The sequence below is a fragment of the Patagioenas fasciata genome, chromosome 19 (genome assembly GCF_037038585.1).
Source record: "Patagioenas fasciata isolate bPatFas1 chromosome 19, bPatFas1.hap1, whole genome shotgun sequence".
NCBI classification, from domain to species: Eukaryota; Metazoa; Chordata; class Aves; order Columbiformes; family Columbidae; genus Patagioenas; species Patagioenas fasciata.
The window spans coordinates 11,330,001-11,350,729 of record NC_092538.1 but is presented as its reverse complement, the minus strand read 5'-3'; the positions used below and the strand labels follow the sequence as shown (position 1 = coordinate 11,350,729).

The 20,729-nt window shown below is 44.0% G+C and overlaps 1 protein-coding gene and 1 long non-coding RNA gene across 19 annotated transcripts in view; one reads left to right on the top strand and one right to left on the bottom strand.

Annotated features, from left to right (window-relative positions):
* BCAS3 (BCAS3 microtubule associated cell migration factor) overlaps positions 1–20,729 on the top strand; it is a 285,403-nt gene that overhangs the window by 125,339 nt on the left and 139,335 nt on the right. The gene's annotated exons all lie outside the window — the stretch shown is intronic.
* Positions 11,157–16,538, bottom strand: LOC139829472 (uncharacterized). 2 transcript variants are annotated; one of them, XR_011741944.1, is made up of 3 exons: positions 16,244–16,538; positions 14,072–15,047; positions 11,157–13,093 (listed from the first exon to the last, which is right to left on the bottom strand). It is a non-coding gene; the product is annotated as an uncharacterized lncRNA (long non-coding RNA). The 2 variants fall into 2 exon arrangements; XR_011741945.1 differs by having other exon boundaries at positions 11,170–11,642; positions 16,244–16,536.

Below are 20,729 nucleotides of genomic sequence, written 5' to 3'. Positions count from 1 at the left end.
GCACGTGAAGTAATGACTTTTCAAAACTATCCTGCTGTATGTTAAATCGGCAATTTTTAACTGATAGGCTCATATAGCAGGTAGCTGAAAAGGAATCTGAATTGCGAGTGTAATGTTTTGTTTAATGTCATCAGCAGGTACCACTTCCATGTTGCTGTGAGTGGACAGATGAAATTCAGCTTTGTTGGCCTGGCTACAGGCTTTTACTTACCCTTGGGTGGAAGGCTGTGCATGCACAAAGCACTGGCTGCACGCTCCACGGCGCTGCCACGTTGATGAAGCGCTGGGGTGCGGGTGTCACCGAGAGTTCGGCACATGGAGAGGCCGCAGGATTTGATTGTAAATGTAGGTTTGAAAGTTAGGCACACAAGCTGCTTAGATTCAGAGCTCAAAATCCGGAGGAGCTTTCAACCTGTCCTGAATTTTCTTTCAGCTCAGTCCTAGGTGGCTGTACTTGTCGGAGTTTTGCCTGCGTGTTTTTCCTAGGATGCTGTACTCTAAGTCTCTCTTCCTTTCCCCTTACCTTTCTTATCATCTTTCCGATCTAAAGGACTGGGGTGGCGGGAAGTGAGGGGATAACAGGGAGCGTCTGCCATGGTTTATTGCCACCTTGCCTTGAACCGTGACGCATCCCTAATAGCTTGTCAAAATTTTTTCTCATTGTCTTCACCTCCCAAACGCTCCATAAGAGTTAAACCCGGAGTTCTTCACTTATTTTGCTAGTAGAGATTGACTTATAATCGAGGATATCACGCGGAGGACCTGTAACTTATTTGTATATCCATCCTTCCGTGTTTAAAACCAAGTCAAGAAACTAATAAGGTTACGAAAATGTTGCTGATCCTGAAGCAAATATAGTTGGAGAACATATGCTTTGGTTTTACATGTCTGCCTCTAAAAGGTGACATGTCTCGTGTTTGTCATTTAATTTAACATTCTATATATTTTTAAACGGCTGTATGATTTGAAGTCTCCAGATGCCGCGCTTTATGCTGAGCGGGGCTGGCAGTTCAGTGATGTGGAAGCCATTATCTCACCTTTGTGCCTCCGAACCGTAGCCACTTGCCTTTGCCTGCTCATAACGCATTCACCGCATCGCAGCCGAGGAGTTTCTAACACCTATTGAAAGCATTAATTAGGTATGCCGTGCTGATGAGCACTTTACGATAAGTGAAGAGCAAGAACTGGCGCTCTTCTTCAAGTTTGTGTTTCTGCCACTGCTCGTACTGGGGATTCAGTAAATTGCTGATGAACTCCAGTAATTAGTGCTGCTAATACTCTGTATTTTGTATTGCTGTACTCTCGAATTTCACAATGAACAGCAATGTACCTGTATTAGTTATCTGGTACTTGGTATGTTCAGTATGCCACTGGAAAGCCAGTGTAAGGGGTCACTTGGTGAGACATTCATTGGGTGGTTGGTGTCACCAGGATAACCTGAACTTCCAGCCCACCCTGTGGAGCCACCACGGGGTTTTCACACGCGCACTAGAGTCATTTCCCTAAATGCTGCGACCGCTAACATTATGATGTCTATATCCTAAAGGAATGTGATCCAAAAAGGTGATTTAAAGATTAAATAGTAGCGTTGTAGAGGTTTTGTCTTGAGGTTGGTTTACTCCGGAATGTTAGTCCTGTTTTTAAGCAGATTTATTGATGTTATATGTTATCTCCTGATGTTTAGCCATTAATTTGTGTATTGCCACAAACTTCCGTTAGCATAACAGCACCATCACAAAGTCTTAACAGCCAAGAATGCAGGTTTAAAAGAGAAAGTTCCAAGAGGTTCCATCTTGATGTTTGGGGATCAATACAATCCCATTCGCATAAACTGAAACCGCTTTAAGAATGTACGAATTGAATGTATTTTGTCATTAGAAAGGGAAAGATTGTTCCCACTTGTTGAGGTCGTGGTGTAATTCCAGAGGATGAGTGCCTGTAGAAATAGAAGCGGAGCCGCGCTGTCCCCCGGCAGCCACCGCAGCAGCCGGTGCCACCTCTGAGCTTCCATCCCTGCCCAAAAGGTGATGCCCGGCGGGCAGGTTGCACCTCTCACCTCCCTTTTTCAGCTGCTGGATCTTTCTGTTCCTGGCCGAGACTCAGGGTGCATCTGGATAAACGGCTCTGAATGGCTCTATCGCTACCAGCTGGTGCTAGCTCTAAACCAATAAACCCAAATTCAGACTTTTGTATCCTATTAGCGTCGCCCTGAGTCAGCAGGTCTCCTAAAGAATCATTTTTCTATAAACTTGGAAAACGGATAATCAGTACTCGGACTCTTAAAGTTCAGTAATACAAGAATAAGTCATAAATATGTCACTTGTATCTTAAAAGCCAAGCAGCTAGGAACTCTCTCTCTTGTCTAATCTGGCCTCCAGTGCCTTTGATCACCATTTTCTCTTCTTTCTCCGCACCAAAGCGAACTCCTTAGTTTTCCACGTCTCCCTGTGCCGCTGTGACAGTGTTCTGCTGCGGATTCCAGCTGTGCGTAGGCACCAGAAGGTTTATATGATTAGTCAGCATTTGGTTTCCATATATAGCAAAAGGACGTCTGGAGAAAATATTCTTACACATATTTCCAGGCAATAGGATCAAAGAGCTCTCTAGGTTCTCAATTTTAATTTATCTCTTCTTGCTCGCTGTAGAGGGAACATCAAAAAGAAGGGGTGTATGGGGAGGGACGGGAGCATTGGGAGCACCGCGGGCCAGGCCTGGCCCTTCTTCCTCCATGAATCCTGTGACCTCTCCCGTTCTTGTTTCCTTGATGCTCATACCCCTTGTCTCATCTCGGTGGGTCCAGGATCGTCCTCCTTTGGCGCAACAGTTCCCACGGTTCCCCATCCCCATGTTGGCTCCTCTTCCGCTGTAACACGTGCGAGGTTCATACACTCTCATCTAAGCCTTTGGGTGCTTCTTATCTCATCTTGGGTTTCCTCAGGAATTACCCCAACCTCTCTTCACACTCATTACACCCTCAGTGTTTGCTGCTACACAAAAAGCTCATCCTTTGGGTGTCATCTCAAACCACGCCAGACGTTTCTAAAGCTCCATGGCATCTACCAGATAAATAACAGCACTTCGAGTCGGGTCTACGCAAGGACTTACGTGCGTAGGTTTGTATTATCGCTTTAGGTGCTTTATTTACGTCGGTGTTTCTCGCAGCTCCATTAGGACCTTTTTTCTTGATCTTTCATTAGATTCTTACAGCAACTATTTGTAAACTTGTATGTTTTTGCAGCGCGGGCGCTGCTGGAGACAACCATGGGTAATTGTCATTAGGAAGTAAGCAGAATACTTTAATTACACAAATCCACATAACATTTTCATATGAGGAAATTTTCTGAAATATTGAAGTGTAGCAAGCCGAGACATTTGAGATCTTTTTGCGTCACGTTTTCAGAAAGGCCCTTTTTCTGCTGCTAGATAAACCCGCATTAAAAAAGAAGACATAATTAGTTTGATTTCAGTCAACTACTCAACATTTCTGAGCTACTTGCCAAATGATCCCAGGTGTGGGATTGCAGCAGGTAATTTCCTGCGCTGTATTTGTGCGGATGGTTTTCTGTGTTAGAAGATGATATCGGCTCACCTGGCCTCTCGGTGACAGAGAAATCCTTTGTTTATTCATTTAGCGGGCAGATTAACCCTAATGAATACGGCTTCCTGGAAATAGATACGGGGGACAATAGCAGGGTGAAGAGTGGGGAGAAATGGGGCAAATTCCCTTTTCTTTCTTCACTTTTAAATAATGGTGGCTTTCAGAGCGGGGTGTTTCAAATCAGAAAGGAACGTGAAATATGTCAACCAGAAATTCTTGATTTTAAACAAAATCTTTGACGCTTCCAAGAGGTGCTGGGGCTTGCTTAGTGACTCCGGTACAATTCTGCCCTGGGGAATCTGTTTGAATGCTTTGTCCTGTCCAAAAGTGGGGTAAAAGTGCCCATCTAAGATCTAATACTTGCACTGAAGGGCACTCAAGCCCTTGTAGCTGGAGGACCTCGGTGTGTGTTTGCTGTGCTTGCTCTTTGCTGTTTTGTGGAATGCGTTGGGTTTTTAGTATTTCTGCGCATTAGCAGCTAACAACACGATCTTTCTATGAAATCATCAATTGTAGTAGGCGTCCAGAGACAAGCGTGGTGAGTCTTAATGGCTCAAGTCACTTTCTTCTTCTTCTTTTTGTTCTGTGGGAGTAAAACCGTGGAGCGGCGCGTTAACGTGTGCCTTGCGTTGCCGTTATCCGAGTAGCTGTGTTATAAAAGGAGACAACGTTCATACACGGATTAGGCTGCGCATCATTTTCCAGTCACTCTCTTATCTTGAGCTGCCACAAAAAGCTTCGAGGAAGCGTTGGAACAGTTCAGTAGATTTGTATTCCCGTTGCGTGTGTTCCGCACGAGGTCTGCGGAGCTTTGCGAGAGGCTGGACCGTGATCGCTTTGTTTTAAATAAGCGAGGAGCAATTTCTCAGATGTCGTTGATGCGATATCGGGCTATTGTTCACAACGCAGCCTGGAAAAGTGGTGCAGGTGAATCCAAAGCCATAAAAAACCCAGGGAATGGTGGTTGGTGACTTCAGGCCCAGTAGTTGGTGTCGTGGTGTTACGTGCGGACTCGCAGCATCGCTCAGTTTACGTTTGAACAGCACAAATAGTTTAACTTAAGTTCAAAGTGGGAATAACGTGCTGGTGAGTTGAGCTGTATACACATTAGTGTTTGGGGAGTTTTTAAATGCATGCACACATCAAATAGTATTTTTAATTAGGGGGAAGCATTTTAGCGTGTAGGCTGCTACTCAGAGTGCAGACAGAAGTACAATGAATGGTTTTGCTGCGTTTCAGAGAATAATTTCTTGCATTTTTGTGTGACTGTTCCTGGAGATACATTATTCCCAAGGCGTGGATGTGTAGACACAGATGTGAAAATCTCTTAACTTCCAACCAAACTTTTCCAGATCTTATCACTATAATTTATTCTTTACTCTCTGTAGACCAGAAAAATGTCTTCTCTCGCATAACTTTATCCATCGGAGGAAAGGCGAGTTCTCTTTGACCACATGGGGAGTGCTGAAGGTAGGAGCCTGTTGGCCTTAGCACGCGGGCTTTTGTAGTCGCCTGTGAAAGCTCCAGAGTTTCAGAAAGGAAGCGAAAAAGCAGAATTTACCTTTCCATGAAGAATAAGTTTCCATTGTTACTTACGTTGCCGAAAGCGTAAATGTTGCAGGAACAGATAATTTTTGAAAGTATACATTTATACGTGGGGATGTGTATGTGCATATCAGACAGCAATAAATTACAGATGAATTTGTTTGCTTTGTATGGAGATTGTTTTATCCTTCTTAAAGCTACTATTTATATAACCTTTAACCAAACAGAGAGTAGCCAAAGTATTTTTGCGAGCGAGAGTTGTGTTTCTGGCTGGTGTGCGTAACAAGTTAATTCTCCCCAAGCGTGTGGGGCGGCCTTTGCTTACCCACCACCTTGAAACGCAGACCAAAGCTCGAAATAGATGCGTGTCACATTAGGCGCCATTAAAATAGCGCTTGTGATAACTAAATAATACATTTAACGGTACCTAATTACTCTCAAAAGATGTTGACACAGTTGGAACAGAAGAAGGTCGCGGATTGCCTTTTGAAACAGGGTAGGCCGGCTGTATTAGCGGGGTTTTTTTTCCGTTTAGTCGAAAACCAAAGGACAACAGTCATTATACGATTCTGTACTCTAAGTATTTTCATAATCCAACATAAATTGGCCCACCCAAGGATTATGTCTGTCTTATAAGGATGTGTTTACATAGTCATTGGGTGAAAGATTGCAGAAGTTGAACCACTAGTTTTGAAAGTCGAGCCAGACCAGGAAAAATCAGGATACAATTTGGCACTTATGGAGACTAAATGATTTCCTTTTTAGCTGCTGATTTCTACTGGGAAATGTATCCTTGGACTGAAAATTGCATCCGGAAAAATGTTTATGTAGTGTTTTTCAAATGACTGATTATTCCTCTAACCTTTAACATGCACTGTGTGTGATTTTCTTCCTTATTAACTCTTTCACAACCAAATGAATTATTTCCTTCACTGTAAATAAAATATATATTTTGATTCGTTTAGTATTTTAATGCTGTAATAACATGGAAAAGACAAGTTGGGGAGTTTATAGAGTCAGTAACACAGGGAAATCCAGCTCATCTTTTCAGTGGGGCTTTCCTGGAGGGAGAACATCCAGCTCTGATAGCAGAGCACAGGGACTTTTTCTCCTCATTACTGCCCAGAAAGAGAGCAGAAATGCTCTGGACATGATTTGCTGCTGAATGAATTCACTGTAGGTTTGGGGTGTGTCTGCGGGGGCAGTATCAGTGGAGCCAGAACCCCATGGGCAGGTTTAGAGCAGCTCAGGGTCTTCAAAAGGAGTTTGGGCTGATTCTGCGTTGAGTGGTTCACACACTAAGAAACGGGCGGGTCTAAAACCCTCGTTGGCATTTTGGCAGAGCTGTAAGTTATGGTTGGTCTTTTCCAATGTAGAAACACGCAGAAATTCCAGGTTAATTTATCTGCTTTCTGTAAAAAGTATCACCCAGCCCATCACGAGCACTCAGTAAAAATCACTTGTGTAGAAAAGCATAGAAAGAGTCTTAGAAGAGCTGGTCCCCATGGTCTCGTCCCAAAGGTCGGGTTTGTGTCCTGAGAGAGGAAGGAGGCTTGGAAAGGAGTGAAATCCCAGCCCTGCTGGCTCCATGCAAAGTCGTCCCGTTCTCTGCACATTCCTGGGGCCCCGTGCTGCTCGCAGCATCGTGAGCAACGGGTGATCCGTCTGTCCTTCTGACACCAAAACAAGATGAGAAATAGAAGCTGCTGTTCCTTGTGTCATTCTTGGCATGGTGGGGACAAGGGGAAGCGCCTGGCAGCTTCTATTTAGTCTCTTCTTCCAATTCTTTTCGATAATTTTCTCCTGCAAAGCTTTGTTTCCGTGCAGTTTGGGGCAGGTTTGTATTCGTACGCACCTCAGGTAGCTCAGCCCAGGAGCAGCGATTCCCAGGCAGTCGCTTTCCTTCGAGGTAATAATAGATTTAGGAAATTTGTAGAATGTTAACAGTCAAACGTCTTTTAACCGCCTATGGATGGAGTGAAATTTGGCAGGTGACAGAGGAACCTCGCATTTTATTTCGGAAGTCTAAATAGCCTGACAGCTGCCCGGAGTCCCCTGAATTTATGAGATCTGAACGGTGGGCTTTGGGTTGGTTTTTTTTCACGCGGAACCCAGCGGAGGCTCCGACAGAAACTGTTGACCCTTCTCTGTGCTGTTTCTTTACTGTCTCGTCAAACATCTGGAAAACAGCATGTTTGCAGTCATTTCACAACATAATTTTGCATTTACATCATGTGCTATCTGGTAAGAGTTTTCTTGTTTTTTCAAGCAAAGAAAAAAAAAAAAAGAAGAAAAATCAGCAACTCAAAGGCTGCCGTGAGGTCAAGTGGTGCCGGTGGATGCTGCTGCTACTAAACATATGTTTAGCTCAGAAAAACCAAGGCAGTTCCCAAAAATTTGGTAACCATTAGAGCACTTCCTAAGCCAGTTCCGGCTGTCGGGCCCCGGGTTGAGGGGCTTGGGGCTGCACTGGGTTTACTCCAGGTTCACAGTGGGTTTACTCCGGGTTTACTCCGGGTTCCACGCGCGGGACGGAGCCGGCAGCGGGTCCGACCGAGCCCTGTGTCACGCAAGGGGAGCGAGGCAGGAAACGCTGCTGCAAAGGCTGTTTGGAGAGAGGATCATGAGATCAGGAGCGGAGCTGTGAACTCGACATGCGAGCGAGGGCAGACGGCAGCGCCGCAGCCACCTGAGGGCTGGGGAACCAGAAAGGAAATTAAAGGATCATTTAAGTGGAGCGGGACCAGACAACTTAAATGACAATTTTCATCTTTGGGAAAGGAACGCTGGAGTATCTTGAATTCTTTGAAGTAAAGGAGCGCTGTTGATGCAAGGAATATTTTTGTTACATTCCGTGATCTGGTTTAGCAGCTCTCCTGATATTTTTGTTGCATTCCGTGCTCTGGTTTAGCCGCTCTTCCAATATAACCCATCTCCAACTTTACTGAACTGCCTGCTTATAGTGCTCAAAAGATCGTGTCTTTATAAGCTGAATACTGTGTGCTCCTTTTAACGATCTGAAATTAGCTATGTAGATAACTTCTAAATTCAAATGCATATTAATTAGTAAGTGTAATTAGCAGGTTATTTACTTGTATTTTGATTAACGCGCCATAGCAAATGTTTTTGTGTTGCTTGCGGTAACCCCTCTAAGTGTAATAAACCCAGATGTGACCCTACAACCCTTCCCAAGTCCACGGTGAGTTCGTAGCAGTTGTGTCTCCTTCCTTCCCCTCTGGCGTTGGGGATTGAACCTTTGGGCAGCAGCTGCTGTGTCCCCTGGTGCTCAGTGCTTGGTGAACACCCTGGGCAGGGGTTGGGCGCAAAGTGATGCGGGTCCTGCTTCTGTTTCCCCAAAATCCAGTTAATAACCGAAAGAAGCCCTTGCTAACGGGACACTTGCAAAGCTCTGAAGCCCAGCTGCTCTAAAGCATTGGACCTTTATCCTTTCTTAATTCACCTCAGAGTTAAACCCAGAATCCAAAACTATCTTCAAACTCCCGGTGCATGAGGCACAGAAGCTGACTTGGCTATGGCTCCACATCTGTAGAAAAACCGAATGGAAGCACAAACGAGAAATCACAATATTTGGGCCATGTAGAAGCATTTGCAGGAGTTCCTCTTTACCTCCTGGCTACAACCGAATCTGTTCTACAGTTTATATAGCCCAAAACTTCAAGGAAAAAGTCAACAGCAATAAATAATCCTGGTTTCTTGATTTAGGACTGTAGCAGGATTTTCTACAGGAACACTCAGTTTCAGTGCTGAAGGCTGCGATTTCTGGACCTTCCAGAGCTCCGGATGTAGGAAGGGTGGAAGATTCTTGTGTGATCTTTCCGTGGATGGCCATAATTGCTTTATCTCCACGGGCCAGGTTTCCAGGTGCCATAGAGATGAGTCTTAATGGGGAAAGAATTGTGACCGGCTGCAGCTGTGGGTTTGGAAAAGCTTGCTCTGGGATTTTTGTCTAACGGCTCTTGGGCAGGAGGATGCTTAGCTGGCTAATTTGGGTGCCAATACTGAGTACGGTTTTACAGCTCGCAGTTATTTCATAGCGGTGTTGGCATCCGAGGTACTTGGGAAAACACAGCAAGGTTTTGGGTGTGCATTGAGCGTTTTTTCTGTGCTGTGTTTGGCAAGTGTTGACGTGGACTTGGGAGGTTGGACAGTTTGAAGGAATAATAATGAGTATTGAAATATTGTTTCTGCAGTTGGAACATCATGCGGTGGTTTTAAAGGGATCCGATGCAGGGAGGTCGTCGTGAGTACCAATAACCTATGCAGATAATTTCCTTTTACGATGACATCTATTTAGTTGTGTTTATAAAGAACCTTTTGAAATTAAAGGAGTGGACAAAATATTTTCATCTTCCACGGCAATAATGTGGGAGATGTCTTGGGAATGTGTTCTCTTCTATCAGTTTCCCTTTTCATTCAGTTTCATTAGATACTGATTTGTTTTCTCCAGATGCTGCAGGACTAGGTATCCAGTACTAAGTTGGATCCCTTGAACGCTTTCTAGTAGAAGTGAAATACAGTGAATTAGTTGCAGCCAGCTCAAGGGTGACAGCGCGTTTCCTCTTTATCGATAAAGTCCCCTTTGCACAACGAGAACGATTTGTGCGCAAGAGGCTCCGAAATAACCTCTCGGAACGCGAGTGCGGCGAAGCCGGGAGGCAGCGATGGTTCACTGCCGCTGCTTTTGATGCAGGCCGTTCTTCCTCGAGGCCACGGAGCCTTCAGGTTGCTCCGAGCCTCTCGTGGTCTGCACTTTGCTGTTATTCTTTCCCGGAGAGTGCTGATTAGTGACTTGCGGTGCGGACGCTGATTTATCGCAGCCCGGAGTCGCCCCTCGGGGGCTGAGCAGAAACACTCATGAAGGAGCCCTGATTAAAAAGAGTGGTAATGAAGACAAATGTTTCGGAGGGAGTCAAGAGCAAACCAGGCCTTGGCATTCCCACTGCTCCTCTGAGCTTTTGGAGAGGAGGTAACGGTGGCCAAAGGAAATATTTCCCCCTTGTTGTTTATTTCTCATGGCACTGGAAAAATTTTTCTTGTCCTCCTGGGTGTTCTAACTCTCACTTGTTAACTGCTTTTCATGCAGGGTCGCAATTAACCCTTGGCAGATACTTACCATGTTCCCTTTATATTCACTCTATACATAAAGAAGTTTTTATGTTTTGACCTGTTAACCATTTTAAGATTCTTTAAACTTGACAGTTTCATCTAATTTCTCACGTCATTAAATCGTACTTTATTTTCCAACACTCCATTCACATGAGGTTTGGTGTTTGTTTGATATCTTTAATCATCTTTTTTTTTTCCTCACTGCCCTTTTTAATAAGGAAAAAGAATGGCAAGAAGTAATGCTTAGAACCAAGTTTTAAATCAGAGAGGGGGCAGAAAGTTCCTATCTGGTGCTGGGCCTGGAACTAAAGACAGATTCCGAAAGCATATTGGTAGGATCTAGATGGTCTGACACTTCCATTAACCAGGAATTCAAACCAAAATAAAGTAATGATTTCACCCTGTTGTAGCTTTTAAAAATTCTGTGGGTTTTTCCATTTCTAAAGATCAGCACAGGCTATAATTAGTGTGTGAAGTAAAAAGCTGAGTACGTGGAAAAACATGGCCCGACTTCATTGAGCTTAGGTAGGGCTGTTAAAACCCATCCTGGGCTCTGCAGTTACTGCCGCGTCAGGTCTGTGCTCATGTAGGGTGCTGTTGATCCAGAGGGGAGATGTTCCATTTGTTAAAGGAGCGGCGACGTGCCCTATGCACCTTTGCTTTATGAAATAGTGCGATAAAGAAACGTTTTGTTCAAGAAAATAACAGGGAGAAGGGTTTTCTCTGATTGACTGGGCTCGTTCATGGTGCACCTATGTCGAGGGTTTAGATTGCGGGGTGACAATCAAACCCTGGCAGATGTATTGTTAACCTCCTCTACCACCCCACTTCCTCCTTTTGCCCCTCCCTCTCCCCCCTTCCCACTCAGATCAGGAGGGGAAGAAGAACAGAGAGAAGAGAGTTGGAAAAGTTAAAGATGTTTTACTAATGCTACTGATAAGAATAGAGAAAATAATACAAAATATACAAAACCAATCTTGAAAGTCTCAGCAACTGCAGAGCCGGCACCCAAAGTCCTGGACTGGACTCTGCAGCCAACCAGAGCTGGATTCAGTCTCTCACCAGGCCTCAGTTCGCAGGGACAACTCACAAGGTCCTCTCCTAATGTCGGCCATAAGCAAAAGGGACAAAGAAGGAAAAAGGGGACGAGATCCTCGTGATCTCCCACTTTTATATGAAGTATTCACGTGAATGGAATGTTATACACCGTTGGTCGGTTTCTTGGTCACCGGTTTCTCGTTGCCCCTCTTGCAAGATGTCCATCCGTGCTTATCAATAGGTTTGCATTCCATTGCTGTGTTCACCAAAACATGGATCTGGTTCTCCAGGAAAACGCAGCTCTTATGAAGCTTTAGCTGACAGGCAAAATTCACTAAAAGAGAAACTTGATTTTTAATAAAACCAGGACAACCTAAGAGCTCAAAGATTGTTTTGAGAAAGTGTTTTAAAGGATGGGTCTGTGTTTTCTCTCTGAGAATCTACTTACAACTTCCATAGTAGTTCTTGCAGTGTTAAATAAACCTACTGCACTAGGCCATCTAGGGCTACTGTTTAATCACTCTTATACTTCCAAAGTATTAGAATGCAAAGGTTTTCCAGCATTATGTTTGAAAACAACAAAAAGAAAACGAAAAGTAAGGTTCCTTAATATCATTTTATCAAACTGAATGATTTTGTGCAGTAGTGGCATAGAATGAAGCGACACTGGGGACTCTGCGTTTCACAGTAGGCGGGAGTTTGTGTGTGGTTTGGTGCCAGATTTTTTAAGTCATTCCCTGACTACTTAGGTTTAAAGGTCTAAATGGCATCGGAAACTTTCCAAACCGGCTCAGGAATCTCAGAGGCTTGTAAAATTTTAGAACTTTGGAGAATTGTTTATGAAGACGCTATCTTGTACACTTCAAAATGTCAGCATTTTAGCTGTGTGAACCTACCTAAATTTACTCCAGAGTTCTGTAGAAGTCAGGAAATGCTGCTTACTTATCGCAACATGCAAAGTCAGGTGAGAGTTTTGACACTGAAGATGGTTGGGTGTGAAGGGGATTTACGTCCTGTTCGTAGCATCGGCTGGGACGTGAGAAGAGGAGAGCGGCTGGTGGGAGCTGAGCAGCGCTGGCCCTGGTCTGCGAGCCATCGCGCTCCTCGGAATTTGGGAAATTTCTGTCTCTAAATCTGATTAACTTGTGGGTGTTGGAGAGCTAGTTGGAGGCCGGCATTGCTGCACTAGTCAGATTGCATCACCGTCAGCTGCCCACTAATTATCAGGAAATTTATAGCTGCATTAGGTAAATGTCACTTCACTGCAGTGGCCTGGAATAAGAGCGTTTTCTGCTCTGAATTAGCACCATCGGCACGGCTGCGTGAGAGCCTACCCGAGCAAGCTAAGGGCTTGATTTATGCACAAGCATATTAGGGTTTTAAGAAAGGGTAGCTGAAAGATGTTGTATCGCTTTTCTGAACCGTAACGTTTCTCCATCGTGAATGTGTATTTATTTATTCATTGGGTGTAATCACATGTAAAGCGTTTAAAAATAATTTGCTAATTCCAAACTGGCTCGATCTGCATTCAGTAATGTAATGCTCTGTGTGTACTTAATCTGCAGGAGCTCTTCAGAAGGATCGTCCAGAACGGGGATCACTTGGTCTATGTTCTGTTAGGCGATGTAGTACTTAGCAAATGTAAGCGAGCGCTCTCAAATGTTGCAGAATTAAAGAATATCTTATGGATTTGTGTTTCTGGGTTGCTCAGTAGAACAGCAACCTCTTTGGTTACCACGATCTGAAAGTGTGGAAGCAAAGTTGTCCATCTCACATCCCTAAAGGCTGAAGACAGAGGAAACTCAAAGGTAAAGCAAAAAACTAAATGGCTTTCATTCTTAATCCGCTGGAAATGCGGTGCTTAACTCTCCCAAAGCCTTGTCCAAAAGACCATCTTGAAGTTCACCGTTCTTCAGAAGGATGCCAGAGCATCTGAACGGTTTTCCGCTATGAATTTGTTATAAATCAGAGTGCACGGTGGCTGATGTTCTATGAGCAACAGCATCTCAACAGTTACAACACACTGAAATAACACAAGGCCACTTAAGAACTTAGGACCAAATTTCAGACAAACGTATCCCTTCCGTCTGTTTTAAGGAACTGAATAGCCTTAGTGCGCCTCTTGCATTTTTCAACCGTTTAAGTTGACCATAAACTTTTGAAAATCCATTTTTTAAAAAAAATCGTGTGCTTGAGCAGTGACTGAGATCCCTTTTTCAGATAGCTTCTAAATCCCTGATTTTTAGGAAATTATAAAGAGAATTTTTGGGCTCTCATGGTGTTGCTTGCTTGCATCTTTATAATAACGTGCAAATGGACGGAAGTGATGTTTTACTAATTTTCTGCTGGGTGCTGACCTGGAATTATGCATATTTCATACTGGTTTCAGGTATCCTCCAAAACCCTTTAATTATGTCTCCTTTCACAATCAATCCTATAAAGCAAGAAGCCAAAGCTGCAGGCAAAGCGTTACATTGGTTTGCCGAACCCCAGCGCATTTCCTCGCTTTCTGGATGCGGGAAAGGCACCCACCATGTTCTACTGTTACATAGGAGGTTCACTATTGTTAATTAGAGAGTAAAAGAGATTTAAAGAAAGTTGCTGTCCAGTATTAAGCACTTGGCTTCCCTTATCTTTTCCCTCTTGTGACTTTTATGGCTTGAAGTGCTACAGCTGAGACTGAGGCCTTTCCTCTGCATTAGGAACCCAACCAAACCACTCACTGCAAAAGGATCTTTTTATGAGATAAGAGCAGACACTTACACACCGTAGTCACAAGAACATCACTTTTACGTAAGGCAGTTCTGCCTGCAGCTCTGTTTCCAGGTTGTATTGAAGTTGCTTCGCTTTGTTCTCCGTAAGACACGAAACCCCACGACCCCCCTTCCGCCGCAGCTCCCAGTACCAGCGTGCAAGTGCGGGACTGATGTTCTGGAAGTAAATTCAGTCTAAACCAGGTTTACTGCAGAGGTTAAAACTGTGTTGTGAGAGAGGACTTCACCTCTTCCCCCCGCATAGCCACCGGTGCAGAGTTCTTCCCAGTACGGTCAGTAGGAAACCAGTGATTGCTTTGGCTTTTTATATCGTGTATATCTCAGTGTTTTTAATTACCTTGTTGTATATGGGAGGTGATTGTACTTGGAAATCTTGAATTTGAATGTGGTGGAGGAAGATCAATAAAAGCAGACATCAGTCAGCTGCACCTTGTCTGAGAACGGCTTTATGATGGCTGAACGTGGTTCTGGTGATCCTGGTCTATGTTGCCATTGCCAAAATTTACCATTCCTGCCGCCAGTGATGACCCGTCCAAGGGCGGGTTTATCTTCTCAGTTCTAGGTCCATCATATTCTTTACAAACCAAGATCATTTTCTGTTCCAGAAGTTTAAAACATTCCTGAGATGGCAAACGACTTGGAAGGTTTGCTTCACAAGATGCTCGATTACTCCGTGTATTTATAGCATTGATTGGAAACGCCGGTCTCTAGGGAAACAGGCGAAGCAGGAGGCAAGTGCTGGAGAGGGAGCCGATGGCTGCTGTGCGGATATAGGCAGGGACTGACCCTTGAGCTCCGCTCAGTCCCCACTTTGATGGCTGGTTAATACTCTGTAAGCGGGGCAGGTTGCTATTGCGGGACGCACAAGTGTGTCGCATACAACCAGTGCAGGGCTTCTCATCCGTGACAGTAAATTAATAAACAGCCAGACTGCTCTTGCATAAAACTTTCATACTGGTGCTTTTCTATAAGAAATGACCTTATGTAATTAGATACGTTACAGTAGGATGAATTTATAATAAATATATATATGTATAATGTGGCGTGTGGATATTCCATGATTTAAAATACCATTGTATTCTAATTTGGAAGTGTTTTGACTGGGTAAAAGACACTTTTTCCTCTAAATTTAACCTGATGGATTGTTTAGCAGATGTGTTATTACTTTGATGCAGGCAGAATACAGGATGGAGAAAATAGCTCCTCATACAAAACAAGTGCATTTTTGATGGTGGTGATTTATTGCTGGCTTTTGCTGTGTTTTCTATAGAGCTGCTCAGAATTAAGTACTTTATACAGTGTTCCCAGAACATACAGAATTTTGAGCAACTTTCCTGACAATTGGTTTTTTTATGGGCCCTGATGGACGCGAAGACAATCGTTGCGTTCCCTGGAGGAGCATCTGGGTTTGCCAGCAGAGCTGCTGTTGGGATTTTATTCACGATCTAAGCACAATCCCACAACTTTGGCCTAATCAGAGAGGTCAAAGTGTGCAGTGCAGGGACGTTCCCTTTCCTCCAGAGAGGTTTGTGATGTGCAAGTCTAACTTCTGTTGTACGCTGATTCTTTTGGATGGTGTAGCCCAATTTCTATGTGATCCCTGGGATGGCTGCTCCCTGTTTGGCATTCTCTTACCCCCAGCACTGCTGAGGTGAGTCCCAAGTATGTTGCTTTCCCATCCCATCCCATCATGTTGCTTTCCCTTCCCTTCCCATCCCATCATGTTGCTTTCCCTTCCCATCCCATCATGTTGCTTTCCCTTCCCATCCCATCCCATCATGTTGCTTTCCCATCCCATCCCATCCCATCATGTTGCTTTCCCATCCCATCCCATCATGTTGCTTTCCCATCCCATCTCATCCCATCATGTTGCTTTCCCATCCCATCTCATCCCATCATGTTGCTTTCCCATCCCATCCCATCCCATCATGTTGCTTTCCCATCCCATCCCATCATGTTGCTTTCCCATCCCATCCCATCATGTTGCTTTCCCATCCCATCCCATCATGTTGCTATCCCATCCCATCCCATCATGTTGCTTTCCCATCCCATCCCATCCCATCATGTTGCTTTCCCATCCCATCCCATCCCATCCCATCATGTTGCTTTCCCATCCCATCCCATCATGTTGCTTTCCCATCCCATCCTGTTTTGTACTCACACAGCTCTAAAATCCTCGTTAACCAGCTCGACAACATGAAAACAGGGCACAAGATGCTTGTATAGGTGGAAGTTCTGGGCGCTGGTGAGCTGGTTAGAAAGGGGACAGTCGGTACTTCAACAAGCGTCCCAACCGCTTTCTGCTTTGGGCAGCGTGGTGCTGGAGCCCCTGCTCCGCGCAGCCGCTTGTTGAGCGCAAATAATGAATGTAAATAATGCAAATAATTAATGTTAATCCAGCCTCATTGTTCCGAGGTCAAACACACACAAAGGAAAGAAATCAGTCAGGGTGACAGTGTGGTAAATCATGTTTGTTTGCGTTGTGTATGAGGTTGGAGCGATGGCTGTAGCGTGTGCTGTTGGTTCCCTTTTAGAGCGTGTGTAAGCGAGCAGGCGTTCCAGCCAAGCTCAGCTTCCTCGGGAGGCGAGGACTTTTGTCCTCTGTTTGTTGTTATGCAATATTGTGCCACTTTCAGTGATGAAGTAACGGGGGAAAAGGATTGTCTGCCAATACCACTGTGCTTTTGGGTGATTTATCTCATTCCTCTTCTGAGTAACCTAACTTTGACATTATTCGTGAACTCCGAGCCTTGCTTGCGTTGTTCTTGCTGGTAGAAAACACAGCAAGGATGTAGTGGGTAATTGAACCCAGATGCACCGAAGGCTGCTCCGCCAGACTGTTATTTTAGCCTACACTAGTAGGGTTTTTAATACGAGTTTGACCTTACTTTGAAACATTCTCAAAATACCATACTTTAATATCAATTTATACACTCTAGCTTTAAGATGGGGTAGAGTTATTTGGAAAACAGTAATGAAACACTTTCTACCTGTTAATGCAGGAGATACAGAAAGAGTTTTGGAGTTAATTTATGTATGTAAGGAACAGTTTTTACATGCTGCCTTTCTAATTGGAGCGTTATCATGTGCCTGTAGTTGGGATCGTTACCATTAGGGAAAACGAATCTGTAATTTTTGCCTTTGCATGTGCAGCGAGGAGGGCCTGAGGTACTCAGTGATACCAAGACTTACCAACAGGCCATTTCAGTAAGTTATTAAACAGGGTTTAATAGCCACAGCGCATATTCATCTTAATTATTTTTAATGGGAGGTAAATGTTTAGTGTATGCGTTCTGTGGAGTTAAGCTGCAGCAGTTAAACAGCTTAGAAATGCATTCCTGATTGAAGAAAAAGGGAAATAAAAACAAAAAGGCACCCGGGTTGCCCTGCCAGAATGGTAGTTTGATTTTTGACATGCGTGTAATGTACTTTCCATATCCACGCTGTATTTTCCTAAAGGAGGAGCTGCTAATAGCCGCACAGAGCAGAGCCCTATTTCCCTCCTCAATACGTGCTTTGTCAGGAACAACCGAGCACAAAAAATCTTATGTATAATTAAATTTCCTGTGAAGATAGCATGGTTTTTTCTGCTTAAACAGAGCCGGGTTTCATTCATTATTTCTCTGGTCAGGTGGAGCTACCTTTCCATGGTGTCTAATTATTCTTTGTTTTGTACGTGAGCATCTTGAAGTAAAAAAGAAACAGGGTTTTGTGGTAGATCTTGAAGTTTAATGCTGAAATTGATTGGTTTTTTCAATTTTACTCTAATTTAGGGTTAATTTTTATAACGAAGCTTTGACGGGACTGATGGTGGCAAACTGCTTTAAACCTGTTTGGCTTTGGGCAGCGCGGCTTAAAACACAGAGAGCGAGAAATTTAAACCGGTTTAGTGTTTTTCTTTCTGTTCTCTTATCAGAAATGTTCATTCAGACTATAACAACTGTTAGAACAAGATAACAACTTCAGGCCAGCTGTCAAATGTTTACCATTATCAAACCTCTCCCTAGGGTAAGATGCGACTTTGGCTCGCCTCACCGGCAGTAATTTAATTTTGCCTTCGTTCTGACTCGGAAATGGCAGCATTTTTCAAAGCTTCCTCCCACTGATGGCTGAAATTTTCCTTGTGAAATGATTTCCACCAGTCTTGAATCTTTCTTGCTTCTGCCGTCTTCACCTTTCGCGATGGTTCTGCAACTCATCACCAGCTATGCGAACTGACAGTTCACATCCTGGGGCAGCAGCCGGGCCTGGCCTGCGGAAAGGAGCAGCCTGACCAAATTTACGCTCACAAGATCTCTTAATTCACAAAAGCATTTGCTCTAGTTCCTGTTCTCTGCTGCAGGGGCTTTTTGGGGGGGCCAGCAGGAGGGCGTTTGGGGGGGGGGAAGGCGCTCTTCACACTCTGCTGAGTACACGGCCTTGCGAGATGGAAAACAGACGGAAAGAGACATTTCCAGCCATCTTGCTGATCTGGGCAGGGGTTCACTGAACTGTGCAGCGCCGCACCAGACCCGTGGATCATTTAATGTGCTAATTTCTCTTTTTTTTTTTCTTCTTTATTTTTTTTTTCGAGTAAAGGAGTTTTTCATTTTGTTGACAGGCATCTTAAAATGCAAAGTGGAAACAGTTAAAAATGTAAACTCGATACCCACCGCTTACTTCTTTCGGTGACATTTAGAGATCTGCTTAGTTTTGAAAAGCCCCTGACAAATGAGAATAGTCAGAATAAGTTTTCTATTTGGTCTGAACCGCACGGAACATCATGATATTTTTTTGCTCCTTCCCAAGCTGAAACATATGCCATATGCTCACCCAAATGCTTCCCCTTCTTGCGCTGCAAGACAGATACGAAACTTTTGTTACATTCTTTTCCTAGACAAATATTTAGTCCCTTCTCCCTTACATCCCTCCCACCCCGGGCAGTTTCCAGCCAGAGAAACTGATGCTTCTCCTGTATTAGCACGGCCTTTGCTTGCTCACTACCAAAAGGTCATTCTAACGCTTCTTTTGGTATTTTTTGGCTCTCTATTGGAAGTTTCTCCTCAGAATAACCCATTTTACATTTCTGTGATTACTTTGGAGAGGGGGGAAAAAAAAACGTATAATAATAATAGAATGGAAATGGGGGAAACAACATTCTGAGTAATTTGATCGCGCTCTCGTAGTATTTGCATTGGTACTTTCCTATCATTTGCTATTAGGTTGCTTAAGGAGCAGCTGCGCGGTCTGTTAAATGAATATATGTTGTAATCAGAAATATAGACAGGAGGAAAAGTTAACTAGTTTGTGCTAATATAGATCCTGGTCTCCCCAACCGGTCTCCTAATTGTATCCTAATTGAAGGGGGAAGAATTTTGAGCTGTTTTCTTGCGCAAAGTAGTCCTGTCTCTCACTAACGGTGGAGTTTTACTATATATATATATATATAAATGGTATCTTATGCCCTTAGCGTTAACTCTGCTTGTGTATTCTGTTTTCTGAGCTTTTAGGTGTTGTGAGAAATACACGAGAGGTTTGCGAAGAGGGGCAAAGAGGGGTCAAATGTCCCCGATGTGGGATTCCACCCAGAGATGGGAATGAACCCCAGAGCCGCTTTCCGCCTGTGCTCGGAGGAGCACAACATAGCGCAAATGAATTGGGATGTTTGTCGTCTTAATAAAGCGACAAAATGGACAAACAAAGAGGAATCTCATCAGTCTGCATTTTTGCTCGGGATGAAAGTGTTTGAAGAAAAATCATAAAGGAATCCGTGGTAGCTCAGGGAGGTTAAACTCAACAGTTGTTTCCTTTGAAGTGCATGGCCACGAGGTTAATTGCCAAAACTGCTTGTGGAAAAGGTGGTAACAATTTAACAAGACTGTACAACTGCGGCGCTCAGATGAATATCAGGTGTTTGCAGATGGGTTTCTTTTTCTTTTTTCTTTTCCTGACAGGAAAAGGGGAGAAAAAACCCCGAATGAGAACCAGGGGACGGAGCGGGAGAAGAAAAGCCCGACTAAACAGCCAATAATTCCTTGTTTGCTTTGCCAATGGGGCTGTAATTGGGCGGGGGGTTAATCACGGCCGCGATGGGCGGGCGGCCGCGCCGTTCCTGGAGCTTTCACGGCTCCTTTTCGGGCTCACGACGACCCTGGTTTATCAATCCCAGCAAGGGATTTGCATTTCTGCTGCTTGCACGCGAGTTTATCCCGGGGTTTATTTTGCCAGCCCTGGATCGGGAGGTTCATACGACCGTACTTCTAAATCTTATTTTAGTGGGAACAAAGTCTTCAAACATGGAATTCCCCGGAGCCCTCCGGAAACCCGGTTAGGTCAATGCAATATCATAATTGGAAAGCTGAAATCCCTTAGCGTTCCTGACGCTAGGTAAACAGAGATGCAAAAGTGTGATATAAACAAGAAATTATTTTAATGTTGGTTCTCGCTTCTAGAGGGGAGACCCTTTATAATTTTAACAATATCATGGGGGTATTATAATTTTGTCATTCCCTCTCAGAATTCAGCCGTGGGGTTTTTTTCCATTGTTATATCTGTAGCAATTTGTGGATCTTGGAAAAAGTGTGCACAGTACAGCTTTTTCAGGTGCTTTTCCTATCGATGAAGAGGTGGCAATGCCCAAAAAAAAACAGAAATTAGAAAGAATCTTT